The 11,151-nt window shown below is 39.3% G+C and overlaps 1 pseudogene; it reads right to left on the reverse strand.

The window, feature by feature from the left end:
• Positions 1-10,223: 10,223 nt before the first annotated feature.
• LOC145298020 (U2 spliceosomal RNA) lies at positions 10,224-10,359 on the reverse strand (annotated as a pseudogene).
• Positions 10,360-11,151: the final 792 nt, after the last annotated feature.

Below are 11,151 nucleotides of genomic sequence, written 5' to 3' on the forward strand. Positions count from 1 at the left end.
CCGCCGAAATAAAACGCAACAGATTTAAAGTAGCTTAATTGCCATGATTATAATTTCTTTAATTCATCTTTCTTCCCCCTTTCTCTTTCTCTTTATCTGTCTCTGTCTCTGCCTCTCCTCTCTCTCTCTCTCTCTCTCTCTCTCTCTCTATATATATATATATATATATATATATATATATATATATATATATATATAGTCTTGGGAGTTGTTAACCTTTAAAACTATACAAAAAAAAGTTATCATTCGTTAAAAAAACTATTTAGTCAGTAAGTCATTCAATCACTTGCAATCACTGCATCAACTTGCTATCTCGAATTCACTATAGTGCCAGTGATAATTAATTTTTTTAAGGGATCATCAGTTGTTTACCATGAAACACTGTTTCGGGCATATCTATATGCTCCTATAATTTTTCGTGTATTGATATTTATATTAAAAATTTATTTAGTTATTTATTTGCTTCGCCACTGAGCAAATAAGACACAAAGACATTTTTTAATGTGGAGAGGGAACTGGATAGTGACAATTAATATGAAGGGTTTCCCCTACATTGGCCAAAACTGATTGCTCAAGGGCAATAGTCTGATATGTGGGGTTTCACCACATATAATCTGATTGCAGTATCTGCCGGAACAGATACTACACTTTAATAACATAAAAAAGATCTTGGCCTAAAAGCCAAGAAGAAAACAGGCGAACATTTTTCAGTTTGTTTAGTTATTTATTTGCTTCCCCCATGAGCAAATTAAGCACAAAGCCGTTTTTAATGTGGAGAGTTAAGGGGCCGGGGGCCAGCTCCCCCCTCGGGGAACTGGATAGTGACAATTGGTATGAAAGGTTTCCTCTACATTAACTAATGTGTTTGCTCAAGAGCAATAGTCTAATATGTGGGGTTGCCCCCACATATGGTCTTTGATCTGCCGGAACAGATACTACACTTTGATAACAGAAAAAAATATTGGCCCAAAGGCCAAGAAGAAAAAAGGCGAACCTTTTTTCTGTTTGTTTAAAAGAAAACGCAACTTTGTTACATATGGGTCGTGAAATTGCATTCATCTGCAAACGATCTGGCTAATTTTCAAATTCTTTTAAACGTTTATTTAAATAATTTCCTATTAGATTTTTTTAGGTTTACTTAGAGAATGATCATCTTTAGTTAACTGTTACGTGTTATTATATTCATGTATATATTCTGCATGAATATTTGCGTAACATCTGCAAACACAAACCTTTTTCTATATATATTCATGTATGCGTATATATATTTGTTTAAAAACTGTTGCCCACTAAACTCTTTTTTCAGTTTTTTGTTTACGTACATGAAACTTAATATATAGAATATTCGAATCCATGCTAAACTTTATGTTTGCGTGTTAGCCAAGGAAAATCGGTTCAAAAGTGTGAAAATTTTTACAAAATGGAATTTGCCAGGTGAAGGTAGAACGACGGCTATTATGTAAGCTATTAATTCCTGTTTTAATTTATAACCTTGCAGCAAACATGTCTTTATAGCTCATGCATTAACGTCAAAGGGAAAAGTAAATCGTGAGCTAAACGTTTTGGTTTCGATTCTCGGTGGTGGCGCACGCACAGTCATTTTTTTTGTTTTTTACCTTTTTTAAATAATTACGATATGTTGGGTCCAATATAATATAATAATAAATACGAAATCTGCATTAATAAAAATATAATATTTAAGCATATTTTATGACTGGGCAATGCCGGCCAGACTGCCAGTATAATAATAAATACGAACGAAATCTACATTAATCAAAATATCATATTTAAGTGTATTTTACGAACGGGCGATTCCGGACGGCCTGCTATTATATATATATATATATATATATATATATATATATATATATATATATATATATATATATATATATATATATATATATATAAAACTTAACGTTATTTGTAATTAATATCAATTTTTTATAGACATTTCTCCGCGCCAAACTAGCGGTGTATGTGTTTACATAGTCAAGCGGATCCCACCTGCTTCGTGATCGACCCCGGTTCCGGTCCTTATTTTTAATGCTCACTGCCCAGCCATTCATTTCTATTCTGGCGTTTATGATTTTATCAATGTGGTAATTAATTTCTGACTTCAAGATCACACATACCTCGACCTATCCGTTTCTGTTTGCCCATTGTCTCCGATCGTGATAAACATCACGACATGCTCCATAGAACTTCTCTTTCTTTCTTTAGAAAACAAAACAACAAAAAAAAACAAAAAAAAACAGAATTAAACAAAATGAAAATAGACAAACAAAAAGGAAAAGTATAAAAAGAACAAAACAAAAAAATATATATCCATTAGTAAGTTCTTAAAGCTCAATGAATGGAACGAAAGAGATAAAAAGCCAGCACTCTTTCTGATCTAAAAGCGATAAAGAAAACACTCTTACGGTTTAAAGAAATGTCCCGTCGGATCGACGATGACTATCAACTTTTAACTTTGACGGTTCAATAAACGACACTTCGATATACCCCGTACCTCACAAAATCTACATCGGGTGGCAGAAACGGGTGGAGGGTAAATATTTACACTGCATGACACTGAATTCAAATGAATGGGTGCTTGTTTCCTTCAGATATGTTTTCAGCCAATCAGGGCTTAACACGTCATCGCAATGTTAAAACAACTATTGTGTTTTCTAAATAGCCAGACTTCAGTCCGCCTCTGTGACGATTTTCACTAAGTAACCCCGACTTTTGTCTTTTTATTTATTCATCGTTTCGGTGTCAGAGTTCGGGAGAGGGAATGGAGAATGGTGAAGGGAGTAGGGACGTGTAAGCCCGTTAACTATTTGCCGTGTTGAATGTTAAAAAAAAAAATCTGATTTCTTTTTCATATTTGAAGAATAACAGATTTTATTTCCGGTGATTTTAATTTAAATATAAAAAAACATATTTCCAAATTTTTATTCGATCCACATTTTCGGAATTATTTTATCAGTTCGTCCTCGATATTGTCCGAATCAGAAGGAGTAAAGGATTAAATAAGTGATGGTGGTTGAGTGGTTAACGACTCAAATTGGAAATCTGTGGATGCCACGTTCGAATCTAGCTCGTTGCGCAGAAACAACGTGACTTAGGGATTTTGACAAAGTTCGCGTAGTCTCCCGTAAGTACGCGATGTCTTTCTAGAAAGAATTCTAACTGGTTTATAAGAAAGTTCTTGCAGGTTTCAACTTTTAAATTCAAATGAACATATCATGACTCAAACAAAACGTATTGATCGAAATAAGCACAATGAAAACCAAAACATTTTAGCCAACGCAAAACAAGTGTATTTATGGCAGTAATGTAAAAATCTTGTGTTCTGGTGGCGATGGGATCGTGAAGACGTTTTTTATATCGCTTATATTTTTAAAGCACACAGAACGTTGAGATGCTTGCAAAAGTGGTAGTCGGTAGGTCTGGAGAGTATGGCGGATGAGACAGAGTTTCGTAGACAAATGCGTCTAACTTCTACAGGGTCAGTTTCGCAACGTGTAATCGGACATCGTCGGGGAGGAGAATTTGGCCTTTTCTCTTGACTAATGCTGGGTGCTGTTGTCGATGTTTCTGATGCATCTTATTCATTTGTTGACAGTACTTCGCCGTAATAATTTCGTCTGCATTCAAAAAGCTGTAATGGATAGGACCGGTTGCAGACTACCAAACAGTCAGCATGACTTTCTTTTGGTACAACTTTCGCTTCGGCAAGTGTCATGGAGCTTCGTCGGCGTCTAAGCACTGAGCAGAGCGTCGTAGGTTGTCGTAAAGAAGCCACTTTTCATCACAAGGCACAACCCGGTCAACAAACTTCTTGCGTAAAAGAAGGAAAGATGACACTCCATAACAGCGGTTCTTTTTATTGTCGTTCAATTTGTGAGGCCCCTATTTTTAAATTTTCTGTCTTTCCAATCTCTCTCAAATGGTTGGAAATCGTCGTATACGTCTAATTCAGAAGCAAGTTCCTGAACAGTTGTCTGTTGATTGGCTTCGACTAAGGCTCTTAATTGATCGTTGTCAACATTCGATGGCCGATCACTACGCTCATCATCTTCAAGACTACCGTCGTAGCCACGAAATTTCTTAAATCACTTTTGTGATGTGCGTTCAGTAGTGGTTCCTGGGCCAAACACTTCGTTGATATCGCGAGCTGTTTCAACAGCTCTTCGGCTTAGCTTGAATAGACATGAGAAAATTGGGCGAATTTGCATTTTCTCTTTCATTTTCATTACACGTTCTGAAATGAAGACACACTTGTTTGAAAACGATTGTAATTTAAACGATCTGATAGGGCGAAAACGCTCTTTAAAATGATGTATAAAGGTAATTTAACAAAAACTTATTTGAAAATACATAATTTGATATCAAAATTAAAAATTCCACAACAACTTTCTCGTCAGCCTAATATAGCGGAGAAAAGACTGTCAACACTAATCAACTGGTTCATATTAAATGAATAAATGGCGTAAAACTGCGGCAGCAGTAGTAAAAAAAAAAAAAAACTAACAGCAGCAATGCACGAGGTTTTATGTACCGACTCTCTATTGGAACAAGGCCGATAGCCATTAGTCGCATGCTCTCGTGTAATGAATGAATGCGTGAATGTAGGATTGGAATATATCTGATCCTCATGAAATTGCTTATATCACTCTGAATATTACCTTAAATTTCCTTTCTATCCCTAAGCTAAGTAGAACACCTCATAATACTCTATTCAACTACTTTTAAAATTAGATACACCCAGTTGCAATATTAGAAGTGCTTCGTCCCTAACCTAGACTACGGACTTGTACAACAAACCATGAAACTATTGCACCTAAAATTCCTCTCAAAACTGAAAAATACTGCTGGTTGTATACTAAGTACCCCCTATAGATACTTTACCTCCAAGATGACTGCATCGTCTGTTTTGCATGACAAACCTTTTTATTATTTACTTAAATTCTCTTTCTCCTGATCACTAACAAATCAAACTGCTCTATTTCTCAAGTTGCCACTAAACCTAATCCGTTTCACGTAACTTAGAGAGGTCCTTGCTCTCTGCCCTTGACCCTAACAGACTCGAAAATCGATACCCATTAACAACCAAAATTTCCTAGGTATGCCCCTAATTAAAACTCCTAACCCATAACCAAGCTTCTAAGTAAATACTTACTAGCCATAGTCCTATACATTGACTTAAAGTAATCTATAATGAACAGCAACCATTAATATCTCTTTATTAAGAGATAGTATTGCAATAATCATTACACAAACTAAACCGGTACTCATTGAAATAAAAACTTCCGGATATTAAGAGAAAGGCGAAGTCATTCTCCTTCGTTGTAGTCTAAAGGCAACTTGCTCAAAGTGTCCAAAATTCCATGCATTCGTATACATTACTACTTATCCATCCATCTATATTTAACTATATTTACAACATATGCAATAACCTATATCTATCAGGTATAACTGTACTCCATATCAAATGTTCTCTTGTATCTATACTGAGCATATCTTATCTTTCAGTCTTACTAAATATTCGGTTTGGGCACCAAATCAGAATTTCTAATAATAAGAAAATCATACCCTAACACTTTATCCTTATCCTAAACCTACTAAACCATATCTAATCATCCATTCCTAAACTTACAAAACTATATCTAACCATACATTAACTCGTCTCTCTCAATCCAATAGTGTAGCAAATTTAGCTGCTTTCACAGCACGAATTTTTACCTATACCCTCTCCCAGTAACAATGGAAATGGAAGCATAGTAATGCCTTTTTTAACCAGGTTACCTACTAAAACCAGCCCATATATCTATTTACCAAATTACACATGACTCAAAACTTACTGTTTTTACCCGTACTATATTTGCACTCGCATCTCATGCCCTGCTATCATCTAAAATATAGCTTGGGCACAACTCGTAGTTCAATTCTTAACACCTACTCACACTCTAATATTATACTAGACCCAAGCTCACACGAATAAAAAAAAATAAATAAATGAAAATAAAAGGAAAAAATAAAAAATATATATATACAAAAGAGAAAGCCTCAAACCACATTATCTCCTCCTAACAAGCCTCCTTACAATCATAGTTGCTTACACTGCATGAGCTCTACTCAACCTCTTTATCCAGTAACAATGAAATAACAATGTCCCTAATCCACTTTGAGGAGTGTAACTATTTTAGCAGATATAACCTCTACAAACTAACCCAATAACATTAACTAACCACGCGGGGTCGCAGAAATACCTGAATTAGAACCCAGGCGCGGAGCAAACCCTCTCAGTGGTGACGGACCCAGTAGATCTTTCCAGATCATCCGTCTAGGAGAAGGAAAACTCTGAAACCAAACAAAAGAGGAGGGAGGCCTCTTCAGTCTTGGATGACAACCTTCCTAGAGCTGGTGACTCAATCAAATTACCGGTCTGCAAACCTAAAATGCTTAAGGAGTAGATAGGTCCTGCCTATCGCCCGGCCTCCATACTCCTTCTTTGCCTATTAGTCAGGCGCAGAGATACTATCACAGTGATTCGACAGAAACACCCAGTGGTAGATCTTGTTTCTTGTCTAGGGCAATGAACGCCGTTTCCCCACTCCCGACACACCCCACCCCTAAAGCTGGGCACTTGAGAATGCTTGAGTACCACATATGCCTGAGCAACTAGATTGGGTTGATCTTCCTCCGATGGGTTGAGGGTACCGGATTGACAGTTACTGGCTGCTGTTTCCGACTGGTAGTACAGGAGCCCTAACTCTTTGGTAGCGCTTAGAGCGGCTGCTCCATCAACAGTTGAATAATATCGGGATGTTTGCAGTGCCATGGCGCGCATGGAAAGGGACCCTGCACTCATCCCCGGTGGGCTTTCCTGAGGCCACAGTCCTAGTTGATGGAGGGTCAGCTGATGGTCTACTTGTGATGCATGTGTGATATTCTGCATAACCTCCTGTTCGGCTTCCCCTAACCCAACTGAAACTCGTTAAAAAAAACATGATGACAGTACAATCTAAAAATAAGCTTAAACCAGGCTTAGGGTCAAACAAATCCAACTTGCCTCCTCCCTTGAGGCTTGCATTCACAAATATCCGTGGGCTTAGAACTAATTTAGCTGATGTTGAAGCATTTCTCCTAACAAATACCCCGGATATCTTAGCACTAAGTGAGACTAACCTACACTCCTCCATCCCCTCTAACTACTTTAACATGCCTGGATATCTCCCACTCTGCCGTAAGGACTCTGACAGACATATGCACGGACTTGGAGTTTACATTCGTAATACCCTTCCCTTGACTAGAGAAACAAACCTAGAAACGGATGATCAAGCCTTTATGTGCTTTAGACTAATCATGCAACACAACATTAGCTACTTTTACTTTCTCTACCGCTCTCCCTCGACCCAAGACTGCACCATAATAAACAAAGTATCTGACAGCATAGACACAGCACTCTCCTTCGACACTAGCGCCCAAGTACATGTATTTGGCGACTTTAATGTCCATCACAAAAACTGGCTTGGATTCTCTACTTACACAGATGCAGCAGGTAGCGCAACTCATAGCTTCTCTGTATCTCACTCCCTACCGCAAATTGTTACTTTTCCAACCCGCTTCCCTGATCAGGAAGAACAACACGCATCACTATTAGATCTGTTTTTGACCACACTTCCTGATGATTGTGTAACGAAAGCCGACAGCCCACTTGGGAACGCTGATCATGCGGTGTTAATGGTTGAAATCGCCCTAAACTCTAGACCCAAAACTGAAGAGCCAGTGCTCAAACGAGATATTATAAAAAGGCTGACTGGGAAGCTATCAGAGATCTTATCAGAGACGCCTTATGGGGAAATATTTTTTCTCTTCCTGCTGAACAGTGTGCAACCGAGACCACTGAATGGTTCAAAACTGCAATCAAAGCGCATGTTCCCATGCGGAAATTCTATAGCAAGCCCCACTCTCCCCAATGCTTTACTTCGACTTGCGCAACTGCCATTGCTCAAAGGCAGCGTGCATTCCGCAGGTTTAATCGACATAAGTCCAGTTCAAACAGACAGAAGTACATAGAAGCTAGAAGTAACGTTAAGAAAGAAATAGCGACAGCTAAGAGGGAATTTACGAAAACCACGAAAAAACGCATCGAAGCACAAAAACTAGGAACTCGTGACTTCTGGAAAATCTACAACAGTGTAGTAAATAATGGGCAATCAACAATTCCCCCACTAACCAACAATTACGAGGTTCTTTGCTCAGCAACCGAGAAGGCTAACATGCTTGCCAGTCGGTTTGCCTCAAACTCCACACTGGACCCTCTAAACCACCCCCTACCTCAATTTCCTATGCGGACAGACGCCACGCTAGACGACCTGAAAATCACCCCTGCTCAGGTGCATGCTATCATAAAAAACCTTGACACTTCCAAAGCATGTGGACCCGACCTCATCCCAGCTGTGCTATTAAAAAAGTGCTCAGCCGAAGTAGCTCCAGTTCTCTCCAAACTCTACAACAAATGCCTTAATGAATATTGCTTTCCGAGCTGTTGGAAAACTGCTTCTGTAGTACCAGTATTCAAGAATTCTGGCGAAAGAACTGACCCATTAAATTATCGCCCTTTTAGCCTCCTCCCACTTTTTGCCAAAATATTTGAGACCTTAATTAACCATGCTCTAGTCCAGCACCTTACAGATGCTAAACTTCTGACCGACCGTCAATATGGATTTAGACAAGCCCGTTCCACGGCAGACATCCTCACTGTAATCTCTGAACGCATATACCATTCACTGGACAAAGCGGTAGAGGGAAGAGCGGTAGCTCTAGATATATCTAAGGCTTTTGACAGGGTATGGCATGAGGGTCTCCTCAGGAAGATTAGATCTTACGGTATCACTGGTAGAATAATTAACGTAATTAAATCCTTCTTAGATAAGAGAAAAATCCAGGTTGTCCTCGACTTCGTACATCTAAACAATAGGATATAAATGCAGGAGTGTCCCAGGGATCTATCCTGGGACCTCTGCTGTTCCTGATATTCATAAATGACCTCCCCGACAAGATTGCCTCTGAGATGGGGATATATGCTGATGACACCACACTCTATAGCAGGCACGACAGGAAAACAAACGAACATATATCTAAAGTAATGGCAGAAACACTAGAGGATGACCTCCAATCAGTAGTGGAATGGGGACAAAAATGGATGGTAACGTTCAATGCCACCAAGACAAAACTGGTTTCATTCAATAATTACAAGAAACCTTCTCTACCACCTATAGCAATGGCCAACGACTCTTTATCTGAGAGTACGTCTCTCAAGCTCCTTGGCCTAACGTTCACTGGAAACATGAGTTGGAACAGTTACATCGAGGGCATTGCCAGGGCCGCTGCAAGGAAGGTGGGCTCTCTCTACCGTGCTAGAAAACTTTTAACACCCGAAAGTATCCTGTACCTCTATAAGGCCACTATTCGCCCATGTATGGAGTATTGCTGTCATATTTGGGCCGGTGCATCGGCTACTAGTCTCTCGCTCCTTGACAGGGTTCAAAAGAGAGTCGCAAATCTGATAGGCCCTAAACTGGCATCAAAACTTCAGCCTCTGTCCCATCGTCGAAACGTTGCATCCCTCTGCCTGTTCTACAAGTACTATAATGGTGAATGCTCTGAAGAACTGCAAGCACTTGTGCCCCCACGACGTGAACACCCTCGACAGACCCGACAAGCTGTAAAATCCCACCCCCACACTGTAGAGATTCCTAGATGTAAAAGATCCTTCTACTCCAGTAGTTTCTTCCCCAGAACTGCTAGACTTTGGAATTCCATTCCGGGTCACTGCTTCCTCAACTATACTGACATGCATAAGTTCAAGTGCAACGTGAACCAACATCTCGCTGCCCTAATCCCTACATAGTACCCCAGTAGATGTTTCCCCTGATAGTAGCCCCCTACACCAAAGTGGCTATGTGCCTTGTTTGGGGTGAAAATGTAATAAAAAAATTAAAAAAAAGGAATGAAATTCTTAAAGCTAAACTAGAATGACCGAAAAATGGGCTGAAATGACTTAAATAAATAAAAAGTAAATGACTTAGAATGACCTTAATGAACTTAAGGATGAATTGAATGACCTTAAAAATGACTTGAATGCTTAAAAATAACTGAAATGCTTCAAAAACAACTTGAATGATCTGGAGAATGACTTGAATGGCTTTGAGACTGACTGGTTGTAAAGTGGGTGATCATTTTACATTAAATTAATACAGAAACGTGATCCCCCAGTTTATATCACAAAGTTACAAACATGTATAGCATGTAGTAAGAACAGATACTACACTTTGATCTTGGCCAAAAGGCTAAGAAAAGGGTATTTATTTGCTCCCCCACCGAGCAAATTAGGCACAAGGCCGATTTTTAATGTAGTGAGTGAAGGGGAAATGGGGACCAACTCCCCGGGGAGTAGGGGAGCTGGATAGTGACAATTGGTATGAAGGGTTGTCCCTACATTGACCAAGGCTTTATATGTGGGGCTGGCATTTATTTGCTCTCCCACCAAGAAAATTAGGCACAAGGCCGATTTTTCATGTGAGGAGTAGGGGAGCTGGTAAGTGACAATTTGTATGAAGGGTTGCCCCTACATTGACCGAGTCTTATATGTGCGGTTGCCCCCACATACGGTCTTTTCTTGCAGTATCTACTGGAACAGATCTTGGCCAAAAGGGGAAGAAAAAGTTATTTTGTTGGTCCCCCACTGAGCAAATTAGGCAGAAGGCTGATTTTTAATGTGAGAAGTTAAGGGGAAATGGGGACGAGCTCCCCGAGGAGTAGGGGAGCTAGATAGTGACAATTGGTATGAAGGATTGCTCCTACATTGACCAAGATCTTTTATGTGGGGTTTGTATTTATTTGATTCCCCACCGAGTAAATTAGGCACAATGCTGATTTTTTATGTGAGGAGTGAAGGGGAAATAGGGACCTACTCCCCGGATAGTAGGGGAGCTGGATAGTGACAATTGGTATGAAGAGTTGCCCCTACATTGACCAACGTCTTATATGTGGGGCTGGTCCCACATATGATCTTTGCTTGCAGTATCTGCCGGAACAGATGGTATTTATTTGCTCCCCCACTGAGCAAATTAGGCACAAGGCCAATTTTTAATG

The sequence above is a fragment of the Euprymna scolopes genome, chromosome 18 (assembly GCF_053919585.1).
Source record: "Euprymna scolopes isolate OS-2025 chromosome 18, ASM5391958v1, whole genome shotgun sequence".
NCBI lineage: Eukaryota > Metazoa > Mollusca > Cephalopoda > Sepiida > Sepiolidae > Euprymna > Euprymna scolopes.